This window comes from Girardinichthys multiradiatus, chromosome 4 (assembly GCF_021462225.1).
Source record: "Girardinichthys multiradiatus isolate DD_20200921_A chromosome 4, DD_fGirMul_XY1, whole genome shotgun sequence".
NCBI lineage: Eukaryota > Metazoa > Chordata > Actinopteri > Cyprinodontiformes > Goodeidae > Girardinichthys > Girardinichthys multiradiatus.
Genome location: NC_061797.1, coordinates 50,399,280 through 50,424,609, shown reverse-complemented (window position 1 = coordinate 50,424,609; position 25,330 = coordinate 50,399,280). Strand labels below are relative to the sequence as shown.

Genomic DNA, 25,330 nt, shown 5'->3' with positions numbered 1-25,330 from the left:
CCCGATTAGACTTCGGTTTTATTGCTAATGGGGATGAATCATGGACATTTGATATTCTGAGCCATGCTGTTTCACTCCGACCTGAAGTCAACTCGTTTGCGATTTCCAGGCTTGTGACGGAAACTGCTCAGACTTGGTTCTAATAAAAGAAGGGAGAGAGCCTGCTTGTTGGTTTGCTCCAGTACCCCTTAAGCTCTCTGAAAGCGGTCCTCCAGTTGAGGGTGACCCAGTTGCCTCCAGCCTGTGAAGAATAGAAGAAGAGGAGTAGGAGAAAAACATGTGGGTAACTGCTATGATTAATGTGCCTTCAAATGTGGACCAAGCGAAAAAGATGGAGAGCGGGGCAACGAGGGCAAACACTGAAGGTGTGTGTTCAAAATTAAACAATCTTTTTAGCAGATCTGTGTGAACCAAATGAATGTTCTTTACCAAAGGTAAACCCATAACTGCAAGTTCAGGGTGAGTCTCTGTTATTACATGTCATTAAATCATCATTACTGATGTGTAACACTGCAGGGATACAGATGGGACTCATCAAACCAATCAACTGGCAAACCGTTTGTTGCCCCACTTTTATCACATAGATGATGCCAGAAGGATGGCAGAACATTTGGTCCCACTGCTTTGAAGGTGATCATCTTCGAATACGGCTCTTAGAAAGTTCAACTGATTAACATTTTGGGATATCTTGAAAACAGCTGCTGTGGAGTTCCACTGGGTTGTGTGTTCAGGACCCTCATCTTTTCAGTTTCTAGACTCAATATTAAACCTCTTTTAGTAAAGAAATTCTGCTCAGGTGTTTGTTTATGAAGTGTAATGATGTTATTTAGAGTGTTGGTTTCCACTTTGAGAATGTGGTTCATGTTTTTATTCTTGTTACTTTGTGCAAAACGTAAACAATTCACGCTACAGTGATTATCCCCAGTCTCCAACAGCTGTCCCCAATGATGTGACCTTGATGGGCTGGAGCATTGTCGTCTATGAAGATGAAACTAGGCCTGTGTTGTTCATGCAGGGGCACATTGGCTGAATTAATTATGTTATTCAGGTAGTATGGGCTTGTCAATGTGCCATTCATAGTGTAGGGCAGTTCTGTATTGACTAGACACAACTGCCCACACTGTAACACCACCTCCACCAAAGGCTGTTCTGGTGCCAACAGTAACTGATCTCCCTGAAATCTCCAGCATTGATGGTGGCCATCATTCCTGCTCAACATGAATTGACTTTCATTAGAGAACACCACTAAGGCCCACTGGTTCTTCATCAAGTGTAATTGCTCCCTGGCCCATGCAAGATGATGATGCCTTGCAGCTCATGTAACACGCAGACCAGGCTGATGTAAACGGTTTCTAATGGTCGGATGTGACACACGGGTGCCTCTCACCTCCCTTTAATGTGCCTGGAGTTGAGTGGCATTCATCATCTGGTTCTTCAGGGCCCTGCTCACAATGAAGTTGTCATCAGTGTTGGTTGTGACCAAAGGACGTCCACTTCTATGCCTTTCTGTTACTCTTCCAGACTCTCTGGATCTCTCTTCCAACCTGCTGACGAAACTCTGTGACTCTAAGCTCAGCGGTCACTTCCGTCTGAGAACATCCTGCCTCACAATCGTGAGGTTCTGTTGATCTGTAGTTAGGCTTTGTCTTGGTCCCATGACGTCAAAATGTGAACAGCATCATGAAGGGGACTGTTTAAATACCAACTGATTGAACCAGAAAATGTATTGGTCAATTCATGGATCAAACATCACAAAAACGTGAATTTTGCTGTTAAGCTCCTTGTTGGAGAACAGGGTGTTGTTCAAACAGTTGGACATGAGCATCCAAGGGTTTAGAGAGGATGACTTTTAAGTTCACCTGGAAAGGTTATGGTCCATTCTAGGTTCCTCCTGAAATTTCACCAGAAGACAAATATCCTTTACTTTTTGTGACTAGTGTATCATCGTATTTATTCACTTATTTCCTGGTCCTTGGGCAGCAGTGCAACATGAACAATTTAAAACTTTTAATGTGTCATTTAAATAGGCTCTAACATCTGATTGGTTAATCTGCTTGGCAAATCCACTTCAGTTAGCTTTAGCACCACCTACTGGCTTCAACCGGTACAGCTGAAAGATAAAATAAATTCGTGATTTACAACACTGAAAAAAAATATTTAATAAAATACTAAATTATTTGTTTATCTTTTTATTCATATTTAAATAAATTTGCAAAAATGTAAGTAATTATATCAAAATTTATTTATTGAATTCTGACACATTTGACCCTCCATGTAAATCCTGTTACATCTTTAATTTTTAACTATGTAGGTTGTTCTAGTTTTACTACCCTAAATAAAACTTCTAAATGCCGTTGTATTAGTTTCTACAAATAATTAAAGTGTGAAACTGATGAACTGAGCTTTAAATGTGCAGCAGCAGAGATGATGATGATAAAGCCTTAGACCTCTGATGGGAGATCCTGAACCTCCTCTCAGGTGTAAATGAACATGTTGGCATTGTTTGGAGTCTGCAGGACTTCTCTGCATCGCTGCTCTCGCCTCTTCTTACCTGTTTTAGTCCTTGAGTTTTTTCAGCGTGCCCTATAAAATGTCCTAGTTAATAAATGGGTCTGATGCTGCTGCTGGTGGTGGTGTGTGGAAAGTAGGCAGCTGGGGATCCTCCGACACTGCAGACCTGCTAGGCATGTCAGGTCGTCTGTGATCCCGCCTCGACTTTCAGACAGCCTTTTCGACGCCTCTCGAATTGGTTTGAATGTGTTCGGACGTGTCCTGACAGACATCTCATCAATCTCCGCAGTGCTGCTCAGACGTCTGACTCCTCTGCCTCACGTGTTTTAACTTTCTGTGGCTTCTTCATCTTCTCAACCTCTTTTTCAATTAGAGGTCAGTGACCTGGTGGAGTTCACACTCAGCTGAAGACCAGAACACCATCATACCAACATTCTACATTAATAAAATACTCTGTAATTCTAACTTTCTGCCTACGGCATCAGCTTCAGCATCTTTACCTCACGTACAGGCGTGACCCCTCTCCCAGTGTGGTTCATTAGTTACCACAGCAACAAGATTCTCGCCAGCAAGACCCCCGACTTCTCTGACCAGTGTGATCCTGCACATGCAATCCCCCCCCCCCAGCCTTGTTCAGCAGAGGCTCCAAGATTTTTATCCACAGTCTAAATTCTCAGAAGAAATGTTTGTGGAAGAGCCCAAACACAAAGACCTGTGAATCATCAGCTTCTTTAAATCATCAGATCTGTACCTGAAAAGAGTTAAAACTCTGCAGCTGTACGAACAACAGGGAACAGTCTGACTTTAATTAGATTTGTTCTTAGACTAAACTGATTTAGGGATATTGCTGAAGAAATGGGATAAAGATCCATCTTGGTCCCAACTCTGACCTCTGCTCAGGAGATAGAGAGATCCTGACCGATGGAATATCTTGTGGCTGGAGAGGAGCTCAGGGTAGAGTTGCTGCTTCTCCACATTGATTTGAACTGGATTTGGTGGAGGACTTTTCAGGCATGTCCCACTGGGAGGAGACCCTGAAGCAGATCCAGAACATAACAATGAAACTACACATCGATTCTGACTGGGGAACACCTTGGGATCTTGAAGGAGGAGCTGGAGAGTGGATTGTCTGGGTTTTTGCTCCTGGACCCGAGTTCGGATAGATGAAGCATCACAGCTCAGCAGAAACACCATTGAAATTGGTCACAGAAAGTTGGACTTTACCTGACTGGATCATCATTTTCACACCTTTTACAGTTTTTGCACATAGAGTTTGAGGGTTTTCTTTAAGATTTTGCTTCAGAATGTTCAGCCCATAGTGTTGATGCCACCTACTGTAGATTCTCAATAATTCAGAAACTTGCCATCACCTCATACAGTTTATACATCCAAACAAATGGTATTTTTATCTTCTTCCTCCCAGTGTGTCCTACTACTGTAGGACCTACAGTTTTCTGTCCAATCAACCCACAGTCCAGAGAGAAACACCCAAACTCTCATTCACTCCCATTCTTTCCCATCATCAGTAAGTTTCTATTAACAGTTGGGAGAAGAAACCTAATGGTGGCAAAGCTGCAACTTGTTGGTGTTTTCACTCCATGACCTGTATTTTTAGATCATGCCTTTAACAGGGATGTTAACGTGAGAATAAATTACTATGTGAAAATTCTGACAAAATTAGGTCACCTTGAGGAAAAAGTTCCTCAGCTGCAGTTTTAAAGGGTTGCATCTGTTATATGTTAAAATAGACCCCTATCTTAACCTGCTGTTTGTGCTCATATAGGCTCTAGCTGCAGTCTTTCTGGTCTGATGGGACACGTGAACACATGCGGAAAAATGCATCCTCCTAATGCAGACAGACATTGATGCTCCTTCAAAAAGGTCAAGGCCTTTCAGGAGCATCAGCAGAACCTGTACTATTAGAGAAGAGAACGTGGATCTCTGCTGCATTAACCTTTCTGTTCAGCAATGACTACATTTGTCAAAACTGAAAGAAAACAAAAGTATTGGTGGTGAAAGAGAAAAGACCTGTTCTCAGCCTTTCCTGCAGGTTTTCACATTCACATTCAGAGCTGTCCAGCTGGATGCTTGTTGTTACTGTTTTATTCAGCAGAAATTCCTGCTGGGCAGTAGAGGAGGAAAACTGTCTTTATCTGAGGAAGAAATGTGGCAATTAGCTGTGGGTCTCCACCCAGCGAGGCCCAACCCGGTCCCCCTCTTTGAACCAACTCAGACATGGAGTTTCTCCGGGTGCGTTCACAGCCGGGTAAATAAACAATTAAGATCTGAAAGCAGAGATGAGAGAAGGTCGGCTGCTCTGCCAGAGCCTTGGCCTTCATGTTCAATTTTTAGATCAGTTTTTATCAGTGTTTCTCCTCTGGGCCACGTCTCTGTTTCTGCACAGACCCAAACAGAAACACACATATTAAAATCTATCCAGCACTGATAGACGGTCTGATGTCTGCAGGAACCTTTATCTCTGTTTACACTTCTGTCGTTTCCTGGGAGGAGCTCGCAATCTGAAACAGAGCTTACTCCATCCATGCATCATCCGTCCATCCAGCTTTAAACAAGGCAACATGTATTTCACTCTTTTCACCAAAATCCCATTATCTATGGGAGATATTATAAATCATTACTAATATGTGTTTGTGTGAGTGTTCTCTAACACAGTAAGCAGTGAACTGATAATAGTGACATTAATCATAACTGAAGTGTGTTTGAATGCTTCTGCATGAGCATCCCCAACCCTTCAAGATACTTTGACATTTGTTCATGTTTGTTTACTTAATTCTTTTTCTGCATAACTTTGGTTGAAGCTGGGATTTCTTTTTCTTTTTTCAAGCCTAAACTAAAAAAATAAATAAATAAATAAATAAAACCCAACTGAAAATATTGGAAATAGATTGTTTTATAAAGTACCTATACAATTTGATATCTGATTTATTTTGCTTATTTGTGCTAAAATTATTTCACAATTTCAAGGTTTATTTTTCTCAACGAGGAAGAAATTTTCTGTATATTAAATTAGGATTTATGAGATGAGAGAATTGGGCGGTGGACGAAGATGGAGACCTCAGCGGCCCGATCCCCGGATGCTTAGGCTGGCTCTAGGGACGTGGAATGTCATCTCGCGGGGGGGAAGGAGTCTGAGCTTGTGCGGGAGGTCGAGAGATATCGACTAGAAATAGTCGGGCTCACCTCCACGCACAGCGTGGGCTCTGGCACCCATTTCATCGAGAGGGGCTGGACTCTCTTCTACTCTGGAGTGGCCCACGGGGAGAGGCGGAGGGCTGGGTGGGTTTGCTTGCTGCCCTCCAGCTCAGCCGTCTCGTGTTGGGGTTTACCCCAGTGGATGAGAGGGTCGCATCCCTCCGCCTTCGGGTTGGAGATAGGTCTCTGACTGTCGTTTTGGCCTACGGGCCGAGTGGTAGTGCGGAGTACCCGGCCTTCTTGGCGTCCCTGTCGGGGGTGCTGGATAGTGCCCTTCCCGGGGACTCCATTATTCTGCTGGGGGACTTCAACGCCCACGTGGGGAACGACAGTGACACCTGGAGAGGCGTGATCGGGATGAATGGCCTCCCCGATCTGAATCTGAGTGGTGTTTCGTTATTGGACTTCTGTGCTAGTCACGGATTGTCCATAATGAACACCATGTTCAAACATAAGGGTGTCCATCAGTGGACTTGGCACCAGGACACCCTAGGCAGGAGGTCGATGATGAACTTTGTTGTCATATCATCAGACCTTCAGCCGCATGTTTTGGACACGCAGGTGAAGAGAGGGGCTGAGCTGTCCTCTGATCCCCCCCCATTGGTGAGTTGGATCAGCTGGAGGAGGAGAAAGCCGGACAGACTTGGCAGGCCCAAGCGCATAGTGAGGGTCTGCTGGGAACGTCTGGCAGAGCCCTCGGCCAGGCATGTATTTAACTCCCACCTCCGGGAGAGCTTTGGCCAGATTCCGGGGGACGTTGGAGACATAGAGTCCGAGTGGACCATGTTCTCCGCATCTATTGTCAATGCTGCTGCCTGTAGCTGCGCCCGTAAGGTCTGCGGTGCCTGTCGCGGCGGCAATCCCTGAACCCAGTGGTGGACACCGGCAGTAAGGGATGCTGTGAAGCTTAAGAAGGAGTCCTATCGGCTGTGGTTGGCTTGTGGGCCTCCTGAGGCAGCTGACGGGTACCGTGAGGCCAAGCGTGCCGCGGCCCGGGCTGTGGCAGAAGCAAAAACCTGGGCCCGGGAGGAGTTCGGTGAGGCCATGGAGAAGGATTACCCATTGGCCTCGAAGCGATTCTGGCAAACCGTCCGGCACCTCGGGTCGTTAAAAAGCTCTGCGGTGGCAGGGCTTCGGGGATGGATGAGATCCGCCCTGAGTACCTCAAGTCTCTGGATGTTGTTGGGCTGTCATGTTGACAAGCCTCTTCAACATTGCTGGCGGTCGGGGACAGTGCCTCTGGACTGGCAGACTGGGGTGGTGGTCCCCCTTCATAAGAAGGGTGACCGGAGGGTGTGTTCCAACTACAGGGGGATCATACTCATCAGCCTCCCTGGTAAAGCCTACGCCAGGGTATTGGAAAGCCAATCCGATGGGCGAACCTCGGCTTCAGGAGGAGCAGTGTGGTTTTCGTCCCGGCCGTGGAACACTGGACCGGCTCTATACCCTCTACAGGGTACTTGAGGGTTCATGGGAATTTGCCCAACTGGTTCACATGTGTTTTGTGGACCTGGAGAAAGTATTCGACTGTGTCCCTCATGATTCCCGGTGGGGGGTGCTCCAGGAGTATGGAATCCAGGGCCCTTTACTAGGGGCCATCCGGTCTCTGTACAAGCGGAGCAGGAGTTTGGTCCGCATTACCAAGTCGGACCTTTTCCCGGTGCATGTTGGACTCCGGCAGGGCTGCCCTTTGTCACCGGTCCTGTTCATAACTTTTATGGACAGGATTTCTAGGCGCAGCCAAGGGCCGAAGGGGGTCTGGTTTGGGGACCAGTGGATTTCGTCTCTTCTTTTTGCGGATGACATGGTCCTGCTGGCCCCCTCTTGCCAAGACCTACAGCAGGCGCTGGGGCGGTTCGCAGCCGAGTGTGAAGCGGCTGGGATGAAGATCAGCTCCTCCAAGTCTGAGGCCATGGTTTGTGACCGGAAAAGGGTGGCTTGTCCTCTTCAGGTTGGAGGGCAGTTCCTGCCTCAAGTGGAGGAGTTCAAGTATCTCGGGGTCTTGTTCACGAGTGAGGGAAGAATGGAGCGGGAGATCGACAGACGGATCGGTGCGGCTGCCACAGTAATGGGGGCGCTGTGCCGGTCCGTTGTGGTGAAGAGAGAGCTGAGCCAAAAAGCGAAGCTCTCGATTTACCGGTCGGTCTACGTTCCTACCCTCACCTATGGCCATGAACTTTGGGTCATGACCAAAAGAACGAGATCCTGGATGCAAGCGGCTGAAATGAGCTTCCTCCGTAGGGTGGCCGGGCACTCAGATAGGGTGAGGAGCTCAGCCATCCGGGAGGGGCTCGGAGTAGAGCCGCTGCTCCTCCACACCGAGAGGAGCCAGTTGAGGTGGCTCGGGCATCTATACCGGATGTCACCTGGACGCCTTCCTCGGGAGGTGTTCCAGGCACGGCCCAGGACACGCTGGAGGGACTATGTCTCTCGGCTGGCCTGGGAATGCCTTGGGTTCCCCCCGGAGGAGCTGGAGGAGGTGTCTGGGGAGAGGGACGTTTGGGTGTCTCTGCTGAGTCTGCTGCCCCCACAACCTGGTCCTGGATAAAGCGTAAGATGACGAGTACGATGACATAAGAGAAAAAACATCTTTCTGACGACCTTTGGCCAAAAACTAAAAATTTATCTGAATCATTGTTGCTGATCCTCACAAAACGTCTCAAAAAAATTCCTCGACTAGCCAAAAATGGCCATAACCACGGCTGACCAAAATAACACCAAGGCCCGTCTCACATTTACCAAAAAACAGCTTGGTGAACCTGAAGACCTTTAGGAAAATATTCATTGGACTGACGAGACAAAGAGACTTTTAGGAAGGTCTGCGTCCCGTTGGATCTAACCTAAAACTAACAAATCATTTCAGAAACAGAACACCACACCTGTAATCAAACATGGTGGTGGTCGTGTGATGATCTGGGGCTACTTTGCTTCCTCAAGATCTGGGTGACTTCCCATAATTGATGGAATTATGAGTTATTGCTTTTGCATTAGAACATCTTGCAGGAGAACGTCCAGCCACCAGTACAGAACCTACAGAACCCAGTCACACTTTGGTTCTGCAGCAGGACAATGATCAAAAGCTCAGTAGCAAGAAAACCTCTGAATGACAAGAAAAAAACAAAATGAATTGGAATTAGAGAGGGTTGAATATAAATACACGTCTGAATTCTATTTGTAGAAAATGTTGAAAGCTATGAATCATTTTCCTGCATCTTCCAATGACATGTTACTTTGTTGAAGACCAAATAATGCATCCATCCATCCATTTTCTATACCTGCTTCTTTCATAGAGGGTCGCGGGGGAGCTGGTGCCTATCTCCAGCAGTCTACAGGAGAGGCAGGGTACACCCTGGACAGGTCGCTAGTCCATCGCAGCCAAAGCAATCAATCATGGGTTTATTTGAAGATGTGGAGGTCAGCCAGTTCAAACCTGAGCTTCACATGATGTAACGTTTCGTGTGTAAATCTGACTGACTGAAGGAAGTCATTTCAGAGTTAAATTTTGTAAAAATGTTTCCAAAAGTAGCCTTTCAAAAGGAACTGTCCCTGATATTGACCTGACCTCATAGCAGCTAGATTAGTTCCACAGTGACAGCCTGCTTCTGTGGTGTAAGCTGTCCAGCTTTACCTCTGAGATCTGCTCTCATTCAACTGAGAAAACAATGAGATCCAGAGCTGATTTGGACCTTGAGAGGTCGAGGTCAAGCCACCCAACAGCCCTTTGTGTGCAGCCCTCAGATGGTTACTACTGAACAAACTAAAATAAGGTCTGCTGCTGAGACTCATACTGTGACTGACTTGACCTATGATCAAACACACTTTGCCCCAAGATACCAAAACAGTCTGAGCCTCAGTCTCTGCTTAGGCTTCAGATGTTTCATGACGAAGCACAGCTGAAAGGCAAATCATTAGAAATTATGATGGACACGGACCAACTGCAGGAAAAAGCACAGACTGACACAGAATCATACTAATATGATCTCATATGCATATTTTAATTAAAATGTTTTAAAGAGCCTTTCCTCATTCATCCAGACCTTGTGAAAGCACAAAAAATAGGAACATGTGACTGGGCAGAACTTCACACTTCTGAAGTTTTCTTCTGCACAAGAAGTTTAAAACATTTCCCAAAGTCTGGCTGACCAAGCTGATTTCATCCCAGAGGACATCTGCTGATTTCTAACAGTATAAGATAACATGCAGAGAAATCTGGCAGCAGGTTGTTGGAGAAAAGATCAAACTGAGGATGTAGAAATGGTGAATGATGAAGTTAATCAGAAAGCGCCGGATAGCAGCACATCACAGATATAACACAAATAAAAACACTTTTTAGAGCACATATATGTAAAGAAAAGACAAAGCTGAAATAAGGAAACCATATAAAAAAATTAATTGACTGATCCAAGATCTATGGACAAAAAGACTGGATCTGGAAAGACTAAAAGTGGAGATGCCAGCTAAAATATTCCTTTTGGAAATGAATAAAGGACGGGAGAACCCCAAGAGCCCGAGCCTGATTTATTTTTCAGCATTTTACATTTAAAAAAGGTGAAAATATTTAATATTAACTAATAAAAAAGTCCACATTCAGCCACTAAATGCCACAATGTTCCCTCATAGCCTATTAAAATCAACAAGCCATTCAATAATTTGATTGGTTGATAGAGTCACGTGACATGAGTCAAACGTACAGTACCTTGCGAAAGTATTCGCCCCCCTTGAACTTTTCAACCTCTTGCCACATTTCAGGCTTCAAACATAAAGATAAAAAATTCTAAGTTTTTGTGAAGAATCAACAAGTGAGACACAATCATGAAGTGGAATGAAATTTATTGGATGTGTCAAACTTTAACAAATAAAAAACTGAAAAGTGGGGCGTGTAATATTATTCAGCCCCTTTACTTTCAGTGCAGCAAACTCACTCCAGAAGTTCAGTGAGGATCTCTGAATGATCCAATGTTGTCCCAAATGACTGATGATGATAAATAGAATCCACCTGTGTGTAATCAAGTCTCCGTATAAATGCACCTGCTCTGTGATAGTCTCAGGGTTCTGTTCAAAGCGCAGAGAGCATCATGAAGACCAAGGAACACACCAGGCAGGTCCGAGATACTGTTGTGGAGAAGTTTGAAGCTGGATTTGGATACAAAAAGATTTCCCAAGCTTTAAACATCCCAAGGAGCACTGTGCAAACAATCATATTGAAATGGAAGGAGTTTCAGACCACTACAAATCTATCAAGACCCGGCCGTCTCTCTAAACTTTCATCTGGAACAAGGAGAAGACTGATCAGAGATGCAGCCAAGAGGCCCATGATCACTCTGGATGAACTGCAGAGATCTACAGCTGAGGTGGGAGAGTCTGTCCATAGGACAACAATCAGTCTTACTCTGCACAAATCTGGCCTTTATGGAAGAGTGGCAAGAAGAAAGCCATTTCTCAAAGATATCCATAAAAAGTCTCGTTTAAAGTTTGCCACAAGCCACCTGGGAGACACACCAAACATGTGGAAGAAGGTGCTCTGGTCAGATGAAACCAAAATCAAACTGTTTGACCACAATGCAAAACGATATGTTTGGCAACACAGCTCATCACCCTGAACACATCATCCCCACTGTCAAACATGGTGGTGGCAGCATCATGGTTTGGACCTGCTTTTCATCAGCAGGGACAGGGAAGATGGATGGGGCCAAATACAGGACCATTCTGGAAGAAAACCTGTTGCAGTCTGTAAGAGACCTGAGACTGGGACGGAGATTTATCTTCCAACAAGACAATGATCCAAAACATAAAGCCAAATCTACAATGGAGTGGTTCACAAATAAACGTATCCAGGTGTTGGAATGGCCAAGTCAAAGTCCAGACCTGAATCCAATCGAGAATCTGTGGAAAGAGCTGAAGACTACTGTTCACGAACGCTCTCCATCCAACCTCACTGAGCTCCAGCTGTTTTAAAAGGAAGAATGAGCAAGAATTTCAGTCTCTTGATGTGAAAACTGATAGAGACAAACCCCAAGAGACTTGCAGCTGTAATTGCATCAAAGGGTGGCACTACAAAGTATTAACGCAAGGGGGCCGAATAATATTGCACGCCCCACTTTTCAGTTCATTTGTTAAAAATGTTTGACACATCCAATAAATTTCATTCCACTTCACGATTGTGTCTCACTTGTTGATTCTTCACAAAAACTTAGATATTTTATATCTTTATGTTTGAAGCCTGAAATGTGGCAAGAGGTTGAAAAGTTCAAGGGGGCCGAATACTTTCGCAAGGCACTGTAAATCAATGCCTGTCTTTATCGTCCTCTGAATGGTTCTGGTTTGCAGCTTTGCTAATTGGCTTTTGGACAAAAAGAGGGAAAAATGTGATGTTTTTTTGGGGACGGTTTCAGTGAAATGTGTCAAAGTGGACCACCGAACCTCCAGCTGACTGACGTGAGTCTTTTCTACACATCTGCTGCTCCTTTACTGTCGCAGATGTTCTGATTCAACTAACAGGCGGTTCTGTTCTTAATGGTACTGTCCAGCCTGCCACCGGCTGATCTACAGGGGTGGGACAATGAAACTGAAACACCTGTCATTTTAGTGTGGGAGATTTCATGGCTAAATTGGACCAGCCTGGTAGCCAGTCTTCATTGATTGCACATTGCACCAGTAAGATCAGAGTGTGAAGGTTCAATTAGCAGGGTAAGAGCACAGTTTTGCTCAAAATATTGAAATGCACACAACATTATTAACAATGCCAAACGTTGGTTTCAATGGTGCGAGGAACGCAAATCTTGGGCTGTGGACAATGTGAAACATGTATTGTTCTCTGATGAGTCCACCTTTACTGTTTTCCCCACATCCGGGAGAGTTACGGTGTGGAGAAGCCCCAAAGAAGCGTACCACCCAGACTGTTGCATGCCCAGAGTGAAGCATGGGGGTGGATCAGTGATGGTTTGGGCTGCCATATCATGGCATTCCCTTGGCCCAATACTTGTGCTAGATGGGCGCATCACTGCCAAGGACTACCGAACCATTCTTGAGGACCATGTGCATCCAATGGTTCAAACATTGTATCCTGAAGGTGGTGCCGTGCATCAGGATGACAATGCACCAATACACACAGCAAGACTGGTGAAAGATTGGTTTGATGAACATCTCCCATGGCCTGCACAGTCACCAGATCTAAATATTATTGAGCCACTTTGGGGTGTTTTGGAGGAGCGAGTCAGGAAACATTTTCCTCCACCAGTATCACGTAGTGACCTGGCCACTATCCTGCAAGAAGAATGGCTTAAAATCCCTCTGACCACTGTGCAGGACTTGTATATGTCATTCCCAAGACGAATTGATGCTGTATTGGCCGCAAAAGGAGGCCCTACACCATACTAATAAATTATTGTGGTCTAAAACCAGGTGTTTCAGTTTCATTGTCCAACCCCTGTATTTACTCTGTTGTTTGTCTGCAGTTCTATAGAAACTGTCCTGTTCAGTTCTTGGACCAGATGTTCGTCAGACCTCAGTGATGACAGGATCAGGCTTATCAGCAATTCTACACCACATCAGCTGTCCGATCCTCCGGTCCTGTAAAACTTCTTTAAGGTTATGGATGACCCATAAAACAAAGTTTGAGGTTCTGATGCAGGCTCGGATGGTGACCGTGGTCCTTAGGCAGAATATGAGCAGCAGCAGAGAGTTTGAAGCCTTCTTTAATTGATTAATTTAATTATTTCAGTGTTAATTGCGAGTGAGCTGTAAAATACCATGACTGTGGGTGGGTGTCCACCACCAGCAGGTGTTTCCACCAGTTCTGCCCCGGTTTTATCAGGTCACTGCACTTCTACTCAGAGTATAATGGCCACAGATCAGAGCCTCACAGTGCGTTAGAGTGCATCGATATATTAGGCTATCTTTGCTGAAATTCATCTATCATGATCTAAGGTTATTCAGAACTTCCTAAATACCATCCTTCACCACCTTTATTGTTGGATATTGTTTAATTGAATAATAAAATCTGACCAGAACTCCAATCTATACCGGTCATTTTGTAAAATGCTCTAACATTAAAAACGAATTTGAATCAGTAAACTCTAAACAGTATTTAATTGCTATTAAAGCTCATCGGATTTAATTGTGAGACCATTTCACAGCAGCATATTTAAATATTTAATTTCTAAATGAACAACAAGGTCAAAGTAACTGTCCTGTACCATGGACAGTGGACCCCAGAGGTCAAGGTTCACAAAGACTCTAGACCTGTGCACATTTGTCTTTGTGAAGATTTCAACACATTTAACATCTTTTACTGAGGAAATAAGCTCACATTCAATAAATTAGAATGTGCATATAGAAATATGAATATGCCTGAAGGAGCCACATGCATCTGCTAAACAAGAAGCCCACATTGTAAGGTTAAGGACGGAGGACTCAGAATTTCAGCCAGAAACAGAATAAAAGTTAAGATTTATTCAGGATCAGCACACAGATACTCACAACTCCACCAGCCGGGGACCCGGGATCACTGGGAACGGAGAAGCCGGTTAGTGGCTTCAAAATATGGAAGCAAATCGTTACTATATTTCAAATGAAAAGGCAGAAGTCGGATTGCCGACCGGGGGAAAGATCCAAGACAAATCCTAGGCAAATCCAGGGGCGAAGCAGGAGGATTTGGTCGAGAGACAGAAACAAAGTCGTGATCCAGAGGCGAGAGACATCCAATGAGAGTCAGGCAAGACAGGGAAATCCAAGATGCAAAGAGTGGTCAAAAAACGTGGTCAGGCAGGAAGGAATGCTGGACATCTACTAACTGGTAGGTTTTCGAAAATCTGGCACCGTCTGCCTGTCTGAGGGCTGAATATAACTGTAGAAAAACAGGTGCATAGCATGACTGTGTTTGCGCTCCAGCGCAGCAGCAGACAGGTGAAGCAAATTAGCCAATTACATGAAGACAGAGCTGGCAGACGGGCCAGAATCATAACACACATTTATTCATACTGTTGGAAGATTTAGATTTAAAATTATTTTCATTCAGCCAAAACATATTTTTTAAACGAAATGAGAAGACGTCCCTGAAAAGATAGTACAACAATGGAAAATAAATATCAGTTTTTATTTAGCTTTTTTTTAAACTGAAGCATATTAAAATCTATGCTCTATACTCAATAATCGATCAAGAAAAGCTTTACTGGTAAAACAAAAATCAAATCTTTCCTATAATTGCTGAACCATTATGAATAAATATCTTTGTGATAAACTCCAAGTCTTAAAGCTTGGATGACCTCCTTGCCATTTCCCTAATTGTTAGTTTCCTCCACAGATTCATGTCAGAACTCTGGCTGGACCACTCCAAAATGGAAGTAATGCTAGCAGTCAGAAGAAACATGAAGGTAAAATCTAAATATCATTTTATACCTAAATCTGCCTGTGGTATGAATCGTTTTGGGCTAAACTGTATAAGCAAGTAAAAACCTGATGGGAATGTCATCATACTGTTCAGGAGGGAGGGTGGTTCTGTAGATAAACGTGTTTTGGTGCAAACTGTGTAAATCAAGCCCAGAAGAGAAGCTGAGGACCTTGTGAAGATGCTGCCAATGTGGAATGAAAGAAAACTCAGAAAGGAAGAAGCCTTTACGCCAAAAGCAACATGAAAAGCCAGATTAGATTAGTTTTCAAACGCAAATCAACAAGCCCAGATCATCAGCCGTCCACCACTGTGCATGACAGTTAGTATGAGATGTTTGTGCTGATCTGCTGTGTTTGGGTCCCGTTAACATTCATTATTTTCTGGTAAATGAACCCTCGTACCCAAAGCAAGTTAACTGGTTTTCTTGCAGTGAACAATCAGCTTTGCTGTGCAGTAAACATGATGTTCAGGCAGAATTGGAGAGCGATAACCTGAAAAGGTGGTTTTGGCAAAATGCAGCCACAGTTCTGATCCTGCCAAAGCTTTATATTGAGCTGCTGACTGAATATTTGCAGTAGAGATAAAAGTCAGTATACTCACACACTCTCTGATATAAAACCCTGGAGTGGATGTGCTGGCTTGCCCCCTGGGGTAGAACCGGGCTGTTGGTCTGGCTGCCTGCCACTGTTGCCATGATCAGCATCCTCCTGCTGTTGTCATGGTAATGACCGTTTATTTGCAGGGGGGCACTCTCATCTCCAATGTTTCCAGGACACAGATTTCAGGAGGAAGTGAAGGTGAAAGCAGGCGTAGGGGAGATGCCTGTTTGCTGGAAGGGCCGGTAGATGAATAATCCCTCAGTGGGTCAACCCCAATGAGACCATTATTACAGCCGGCTCTAACCCAACACCGTCCACTCTGCTGATACAATCTGTCAGATATAAAGATTTGTTTTATTAATATCTTGCTGATTTTATTCTTCAGGTCTCTTCTCTGGACAAAAGCTAAGAGTAAAACCAGAAAAAACGTTTCTCATTTTCTCACATTACAACTGAGTTTATAGATTTTAGTAGGATTTCATTTGATGGATAAACACAATGTAGAGCATACTGTAGTTGTTCATGGTGTGAATTCACCCACGTTTAATCTAACATCCAGAATAAAATCTAGTGCAACTAATTGTTTCCAATGTTGCCCATTCTGTGTTTAATTTAATCTCAGTATAAATCCAGTTGTTCTGTGAAGACCTCAGAGGTTAGACCAAGGAAGAGTGGCATTCCAGAAAGAAAACCATCAAAGTCCTGATTGTGGTTTGTCACAAATCATGTAGGGGAAGCAAAAAACATGCAGCATGCCATGTGGTGAGTGAAACTAACGTTGCACAAAACCCTGGAGGGACCATCCCCAAAGTAAAACATGGTTGTGGCAGCATCATGCTGTGGGAATGCTTTTTTCCAGCAGAAAAGGGAAGCTGGTTATGGGGGACCGATCCTGCAATAATTAAGAATAAATACAGAAATAAATAAATGACTCAATAAAATAATTAATGGGCCAAAAAAGAGCTAGAAGTATTAATTAGGGTGCCATTAAATGCAAAAACATAATATAAAATGATACAAATTATCGATCAATTAATCAGATATATACAGGGGTTGGACAATGAAACTGAAACACCTGGTTTTAGACCACAATAATTTATTAGTATGGTGTAGGGCCTCCTTTTGTGGCCAATACAGCGTCAATTTGTCTTGGGAATGACATATACAAGTCCTGCACAGTGGTCAGAGGGATTTTAAGCCATTCTTCTTGCAGGATAGTGGCCAGGTCACTACGTGATACTGGTGGAGGAAAACGTTTCCTGACTCGCTCCTCCAAAACACCCCAAAGTGGCTCAATAATATTTAGATCTGGTGACTGTGCAGGCCATGGGAGATGTTCAACTTCACTTTCATGTTCATCAAACCAATCTTTCACCAGTCTTGCTGTGTGTATTGGTGCATTGTCATCCTGTTACACGGCACCACCTTCAGGATACAATGTTTGAACCATTGGATGCACATGGTCCTCAAGAATGGTTCGGTAGTCCTTGGCAGTGACGCGCCCATCTAGCACAAGTATTGGGCCAAGGGAATGCCATGATATGGCAGCCCAAACCATCACTGATCCATCCCCATGCTTCACTCTGGGCATGCAACAGTCTGGGTGGTACGCTTCTTTGGGGCTTCTCCACACCGTAACTCTCCCGGATGTGGGGAAAACAGTAAAGGTGGACTCATCAGAATCAGAATCAGCTCTATTGCCAAGTTCGTACATACAAACAAGGAATTTGACTCTGGTACACTTTACTCTTTGGTTTTGCTTTTGCATTACAGAATATACATATTTACAATGTACAATATACACATATCTAATAAAAAAGGTGCATTTGTAACATCTGTATGCTGTTGTTTTGTACTCTATTAGATGTTCATCAGAGAAACATCCTGGGGGAAGAAACTGTCTCTGTGGCGGCTGGTTTTAGTGAACAGTGCTCTGTAGCGCCACCTGAAGGTAAAGCTCTAAACAGTTTATGTGCAGGGTGTGTGGGGTTTGCAGAGATTTTAGCAGCTCTTTTCTTGACCCTTGACCTATATAAATCCTGGATAGAGGGAAGGTCAGCCCTGATGATTCTCTCTGCAGTCCTGATTATTCGTTGCAGTCTGGACCTGTCCTGTTTTGTGGATGAAACAAACCACACTGAGATGGATGAAGACAGGACAGATTGAATGATGGAGGTGGAGAAGATGACCAGCAGCTCCTGTGGAAGGTTGAACTTCTTGAGTTGCCTCAGGAAGTACAGTCTCTGCTGGACCTTCTTTCGAACAGTGTCTATGTGTGAAGACCATCTCAGGTCCTCAGAGAGGGTGGTTCCTAAGAACCTGAAGTGGTCCACGGCCGATACAGTGTTGTTGAGGATGGTGAGGGGGGTGTATGGGGGTGGTGTTCTCCGAAAGTCCACCACCATTTCCACAGTCTTGAGTGGGTTCAGTTCCAAGTAGTTCTGACCGCACCAGTGTACCAGCTGATCCACCTGCTGTCTGTATGCAGACTCATCACCGTCCTGGATCAGTCCAATGACAGTGGTGTCGTCTGCAAACTTAAGGAGTTTCACGGACGAGTCCGATGAGGTGCAGTCATTTGTGTACAGAGAGAAGAGGAGTGGGGATAGAACACACCCCTGGGGGGCACCAGTACTTATTGATCTGGGTCGGGAGAAGATGCTCCCCAGTCTAACCTGCTGCTGTCGGTCAGTCAGGAAGCTGTTGATCCACTGACAGGTGGAGGCTGGGACGTTGAGCTGGGTGAGCTTCTGGTGGAGGATGTCTGGTATGATGGTGTTGAAGGCCGAGCTGAAGTCTACAAACAGGATCCTGGCGTACGTCCCTGGGTGGTCGAGGTGTTGCAGGATGAAGTGTAGACCTAAGTTAACAGCATCATCTGCCGACCTGTTTGCTCAATAAGCAAACTGCAGGGGGTCCACCAGGGGGCCTGTGATGTCTTTCAGGTGCTTCAACACCAGAAGCTCAAAGGATTTCATGACCACAGACGTCAGGGCTACAGGCCTGTAGTCATTTAATCCTAGGATGGTGGGTTTCTTGGGAACCGAGATGATGGTGGATCGTTTGAGGCAGGAGGGGACCTCACATTTCTCCAGTGACTTGTTGAAGATCCTTGTGAAGATCGGAGCGAGTAGATTTGCACAGGCTTTCAGACATGATGGGGAGACTTTATCAGGTCCTCCAGCTTTCTTTGTTTTCATGCGCTGAAAGAGCCTGTTTACATCTTCCTCGGAGATCTTTAGTGCAGGCAGAGGATCTGAAGGTAGGGGGTTGGTAGCTTTATGGGAGGAATTTGTTCCTGAATGGGATGTGGAGGAGATGATTTGAGGTGTGAATGGCTTCTTGTCATGTCTGCAGTAGAAGCCATTCAGACGGTTGGCCAGGAGACGACTCTGTTCAGGATGGGTGGAGGGGCTCCTGTAGGCAGTCAGGTTTCTCAGACCAGTCCATAGAGCTGAAGCGTCACCAGTAGAAAGGATGTTCTTCAGCTTCTCACTGTAGCTTCTCTTGGCTGCTTTGATCTCCTTCGTTAGTCTGTTCCTGGCCTGCCTGTACCGCGCCCAATCTCCACTGCTGTGAGCTTCTTCCTTTTCCCTGCGCAGATTCCTGAAGTGTGGAGTAAACCATGGCTTGTTGTTCCCAAAGGTGCAGAAGGTCTTGGTCTGCACACACATGTCCTCACAGAAACTGATGTATGATGTCACCACATCAGTTAGTTGGTTTAAGTCAGTGGCTGAAGTTTCAAAAACAGTCCAGTCTGTGCATTCAAAGCAGGCCTGTAGCATCTGCTTTGATTCCTCAGTCCACTTCTTAACAGTGTGAACCTTGGGTTTGGAAGCTCTTAGTCTCTGTCTGTAGGTTGGGATGAGGTGGATTAGATAATGATCTGAAAAACCCAGAGCAGCCCTGGTAACAGCATGATATGAGTCCTTTAAAGCTGTGTAACAATGGTCCAGTGTGTTTTTATCTCTGGTGGGACACTTAATATGCTGTCTGTATTTGGGGAGTTCATTTGAGAGGTTTGTTCTGTTAAAATCTCCCAGTATTATGATGAAAGAGTCAGTGTATTTTTTCTCCAGGTCTGTAATCAGCTCAGCAAGATGTTTATCAGCAGCAGAAGTTCAGCCATGAGGTGGAAAATATGAGCCAATTATTATAAACGAGGAAAACTCTCTTGGTGAATAAAACGGTTTACAGATTATGGAAAATGACTCCAGATCAGGACTACATGTTTTTCCAGAACTTTTACGTCTCTGCACCAACCTTCATTTATATAAAAGCAGATTCCGCCTCCTCGCTTCTTCCCCGATAGCTCCGCGCTGCGATCCTCTCTGAACAGCTGGAAGTCCAGCAACGGCAGTGCTCGGTCCGGGATGTTTTCACTCAGCCATGTCTCGGTGAAGCAGAGAACCGCTGATCCACGGAGGTCCGTGTTTTTACCAGTGAGAAGAAGCAGCTCATCCATCTTGTTGTTAAGAGAGCGGACGTTTGCCAGGTGGATTGAAGGCAGTGATGTGCGAAGTCCTCTTTTGCGGAGCTTTAGTGCCGCAGCTCCGCTTGCCAGGAGCTCAGTGAACCTCGGACCGATGAAAGATGGTGAAAAAATCCCGAGAGAGGACTCTCTGATGTTGAGAAGTTCCTCTCTACTGAATGAGACCACAGTACTGTGGCTCAAAAAACATAAAAACACACAAAATACAAAAACAAAGAGAGAGTGAAGCTCCGAGGATGCCATCGCCGGCGCCATCTTGGTTGAAAAAAACAAAACAAAAACAAAATCAGAAAACAATACATATGGCAGCCCAAACCATCACTGATCCACCCCCATGCTTCATTCTGGGCATGCAACAGTCTGGGTGGTACACTTCTTTGGGGCTTCTCCACACCGTAACTCTACCAGATGTGGGGAAAACAGTAAAGGTGGACTCATCAGAGAACAATACATGTTTCACATTGTCCACAGCCCAAGATTTGCGCTCCTTGCACCATTGAAACCGACGTTTGGCATTGGCATGAGTGACCAAAGGTTTGGCTATAGCAGCCCGGCCGTGTATATTGACCCTGTGGAGCTCCTGACGGACAGTTCTGGTGGAAACAGGAGAGTTGAGGTGCACATTTAATTCTGCCGTGATTTGGGCAACCGTGGTTTTATGTTTTTTGGATACAATCCGGGTTAGCACCCGAACATCCCTTTCAGACAGCTTCCTCTTGCGTCCACAGTTAATCCTGTTGGATGTGGTTCGTCCTTCTTGGTGGTATGCTGACATTACCCTGGATACCGTGGCTCTTGATACATCACAAAGACTTGCTGTCTTGGTCACAGATGTGCCAGCAAGACGTGCACCAACAATTTGTCCTCTTTTGAACTCTGGTATGTCACCCATAATGTTGTGTGCATTTCAATATTTTGAGTAAAACTGTGCTCTTACCCTGCTAATTGAACCTTCACACTCTGCTCTTACCGGTGCAATGTGCAATCAATGAAGACTGGCTACCAGGCTGGTCCAATTTAGCCATGAAACCTCCCACGCTAAAATGACAGGTGTTTCAGTTTCATTGTCCAACCCCTGTATATATTTCTATTTTAATCTACTATTTTAATTTAAATCGGTGACACTGGTCCAAAGACCGCCCCCTCTGTCTCAGTCCCGCCCCGTTGGTATTTACATTTCTTCCTCATGTTGAGGAGGAAGATGTCAAAAAGAAAGATGGAAATAAATGGGCTCAGGGAAATCCGTTGGGTAAAAAAACACAACAGGCATATACTAGAGGGGAAAATATATCAGCGCTTGACAAATAAAAGGATAGTAAAATAATTTGAAAAATAATGTATTTTTAAGGGAAAAAAAACATGTTTTAAATATATTTGAGTGGTAATAAATTTGAAAGAAATAAAAGGGGTGAGAAAAATAAAACAGCAAGAAATCCACTTTTATTAAATAAACAAAGGAAAAATATAGAGTTCAAGAAAAAAATATGATTTGAAAATGAGTGGTTTGAATAAAAATAGTAGATTAAAATAGAAATATGTATATTTATATCCGATTAATTAATTAATAATTTAATAAATCTCTTCTTTTTATTATTTTGTTGCATGTAATGGTGCACTAATTTATATTTCTAGATACTTTATGACCCATTAATTATTTTATCCACCCTGAACATACAGTCAGAGATACAATTGATGGTTTAGATGAATGCAGATTCATGTGTCAGAATGGCCTAGTCAAAGTCCAGAACTAAATCCATCTGAGAGTTTTTAGCAAGACTTGAAAACTGATGTTCACAGATGTAGAGACAAACCCCAGAAGACCTGTATGTGACAAGATGTGGAAAAGTCATAGGGGCATGAATACGTTTGCAAGGTTCTGTATGATTAATTGAACTTGCTGTATTGGTCAGATTTAGGAATTCAACTCCTCAATGTGGGAGACACCAAACCAAAGAAACCAAATAAACAGCGAAGTACTAACATGACAACTGAATGTCAGAGCTCTGCAGAGTGAACTTTGACCCTGATCACCACAGACTGTATGAAACAGGAATTGAAATGGGGGGAAGTTATTGTTTTAATTTATTATTACTGGTATTATTGTATTTTTTACAAATTCATTTTACTGTAGTAATGTTTAGATATTTTAAATAAGTTTTGTTTTATAAATATTTGTTATATTTAACATATTCTTTTACATTCATTTTTATTTCTGCTTTAACTCTGTAATTGTAGCAACATTTCTGTGTCATAATCTTTTCTGTTTATTTCCTGTTTTCTCTGGTTCTAACAATTTGTAACTAATTTGAAATATTTTCTGGTTTGTGAATTTTTTTTGTGTTTTAACCTGTGCAAAGCTCTTATTTGCTAATGTCTGTATAAAAAGTGTTTGACTCACGTATGATTAATTTATGAAGTCTAATTTAAACTGTGAATGTTGGAGATGTTGTCTTGTTCACATCAGGATTAATATTCTGTGGATAAAACCTTAACATGAAGTCGGTTTTAATTGTTATCGCTGGCTCCTGACATTTTGAATTGTAGTTTAATATTTTCATCCTTCCTCACACAAAATGCCAGTAAGTCTTTAGAAACCTGGAGTTCTTGTTCTCTGGAATTCCCCGATAGCTCCTGCTTTCAGCTCCAACCAGGCATCTGGGCTTTTAAATGCCTTCGGACTTTGCTTTGTGAATTTTCCTGCTGTAAAAACAGTCAGTCAGTCAGTCAGTCAGTCATGACTGACATGATGATCTGTTGGATCAGGGGAGCATGGAGGCCAGTCAGTGGTATCAGTTCCTTCATCCTCCAGGAACTACCTGCATTCTCTAGCCACATGAGGTCGGGTATCATCATGCACCAGGAAGGGTCTAACCATGGTTCTAAGGTTTCATCCTGATGCCTAATGGCAGTCAGGGTCGTTTATTCTGTACAGGTCTGTATCCCTCCATGGATCTGCCTCCCGAGACCAACCCTGACCCACCACCAGACCAGTCATGCTGACCAATGTTGCAGGCAGCAGAACGTTCACTTCAGCTTCTCCAGACCACTTCATGTCTGTCACAAGAGCTCAGGGTGAACCTGCTCTCATCTGTGAAAAGAACAGGGCGCTGGTGCTGAACCTGCCAATTCTGGTGTTCTCTGGTACATCCCAGTCCAGCTCCTTGGTGCCGGGCAGTGAGCACAGGTCCTTCTAGAGGACGTCAGGCCCTCGGGAACTCTGTTTCTAATGGTTTGGTCAGAGACATTCAAGCAAGTCGCCTACTGGATGTCACTTTGTAGAGTTCTGGCAGTACTTATCCTGGTCCTCCTTGCAGAAAGGAGCAGATACCCGTCCTGCTGATGGGTGAAACCCTTTGATGGCCCAGTCCAGCTCTCCTAGATTAACTGTCTGTCTCCTGGAATCTCCTACATGCTCTTCAGACTGCTGGCATGCATTCAGGCAATCAAACGTACTGATCTAAGATCCTGGTGGATTTGGACTCCCTGTGAAACCTCTGTAGGGTCCAGGAATTGCCTCATGCTACCAGTAGAGAGACTGACCCTGGTCAGATGCACAAGCCTCCACCTGCAGAACCAGTCCTGTTTTTGGGCTCGTCTCATTCTTGTCCCATTAGTGCACCTGTCGTTAATTTCATTTACAACATAAAACAGGCACTGTCATGATGTGGGGGTGTGGAGTAGGACCCAGCTGCAGAAGGGAGCGTTGCATGAAAGTGATGATGTATTAAATAAAGAATGAGAACTTACAGGGAAGCACAAGGAACACAGGAGGAGTTACTGGCAGAACACCAGGGAAAGGAACAGGAGGGATGGGAATGAATGCTGGAATAATAATGGGAGGATCAAGCGAAGGACAAGGTGAGTAAAAGAGCTTAAATTTTGTGGGAGATATGGGGAAGGACATGGTAGGCAGGTGTGTGGCAATCAGGAGGTATGTGAAACAGCTGACAGAATAATTAACAGAAGTTGAAAAGAGATAAAAACAAACACTAACCAAAGGGGAATGAACTAAAATACACAGGAATAAACTCTGAAAATATGGAATATAATGAACAACAGGGAAATGATAAAAAACGGACAAACAAGACAGTCAGAGATGGCATACTTCCACCGCTCAACCTGGGGTTACTGACGCCATAGAACAAAAGTTTCCTGGATCTGGATTATGATCCAGATCACCACCACAGTTTAATGGATTCTTCCTTGGGCTAACACACACCTCTAGTACAATATTCATAAGACTTTTTCTGTAAACGGACACGGACAGACAGACAAGGTTCATCTGCAAATAAAACTGTTTATGTCATACAACCAACCAAACATCCTTCAGGAGTGTAACTCTATCACAACCTGGTTTGCAGCGCTACACAGATGTTTCCTGAGGTTTACCAGGTACAGTTACCTGATCCGAGGTACCAAAAGTCCCTGCGAGGGACCGTATCTCCCAGCTGGATTCAGATGATCTGTGGATACTCGAGGAGATGCTGAAGAATGTCTCTAGAAGCAAAAAAATGTTACAATATGGTTGGATTACTGGGATGAACTGAATTTGGACCATATTGGGTTTTACGTGACTGCAACAGTTTGTCTGTCTGGTAACGTGCCTTCAGGTCTATCTATTGTAGTTTGGTGCTCTTAGAATCAGCCCTGAAATTAATTAATTAACCTTATGACATCAACAGAAATAACATGAAATTATTATTAATTATATATTTGTATTCAGTGATTTGCTTGAAGCAAGCCTGCATTAAAACCAACCCCAGGACTTGCCGCCCTGGGCAGTGAGCCAGATGGTGACTTTTTAAGAGCATAAAACCTTGTATTTGGTATCAGAATTGGTTCTAGTTTCTAATTTCTAACCACCTGTGCTGACGCTTTAATTAGTGGGCTGTATTCTCAGACTCTAAAACGTTATTTCGGATCAGTTCTTAGTTTGTTTTCTGCTCTGCTTGCTATGGCAGGCAGGATTGAGAGAAATCCACCTGTGCTGTGGGGAGGCGGCTGCCTGGTGTCCCCGTATGAACGCCCCCTTTCTTTCTCTCCTCTCTCTCCTCCACCTTCCAGCTCAGTCTGCCTCCTTCTGCTCGGGAGATGAGACGCTCGGAGCCGCGCTCAGTGGCTGTCGCC

General features: G+C 44.2%; 1 long non-coding RNA gene across 1 annotated transcript; it reads right to left on the bottom strand.

The window, feature by feature from the left end:
• On the bottom strand, positions 1–25,305 carry LOC124866762. Its single transcript, XR_007037910.1, has 4 exons — positions 25,186–25,305; positions 24,606–24,700; positions 15,713–16,043; positions 1–241 (listed from the first exon to the last, which is right to left on the bottom strand). It is a non-coding gene; the product is annotated as an uncharacterized LOC124866762 (long non-coding RNA).
• Positions 25,306–25,330: the final 25 nt, after the last annotated feature.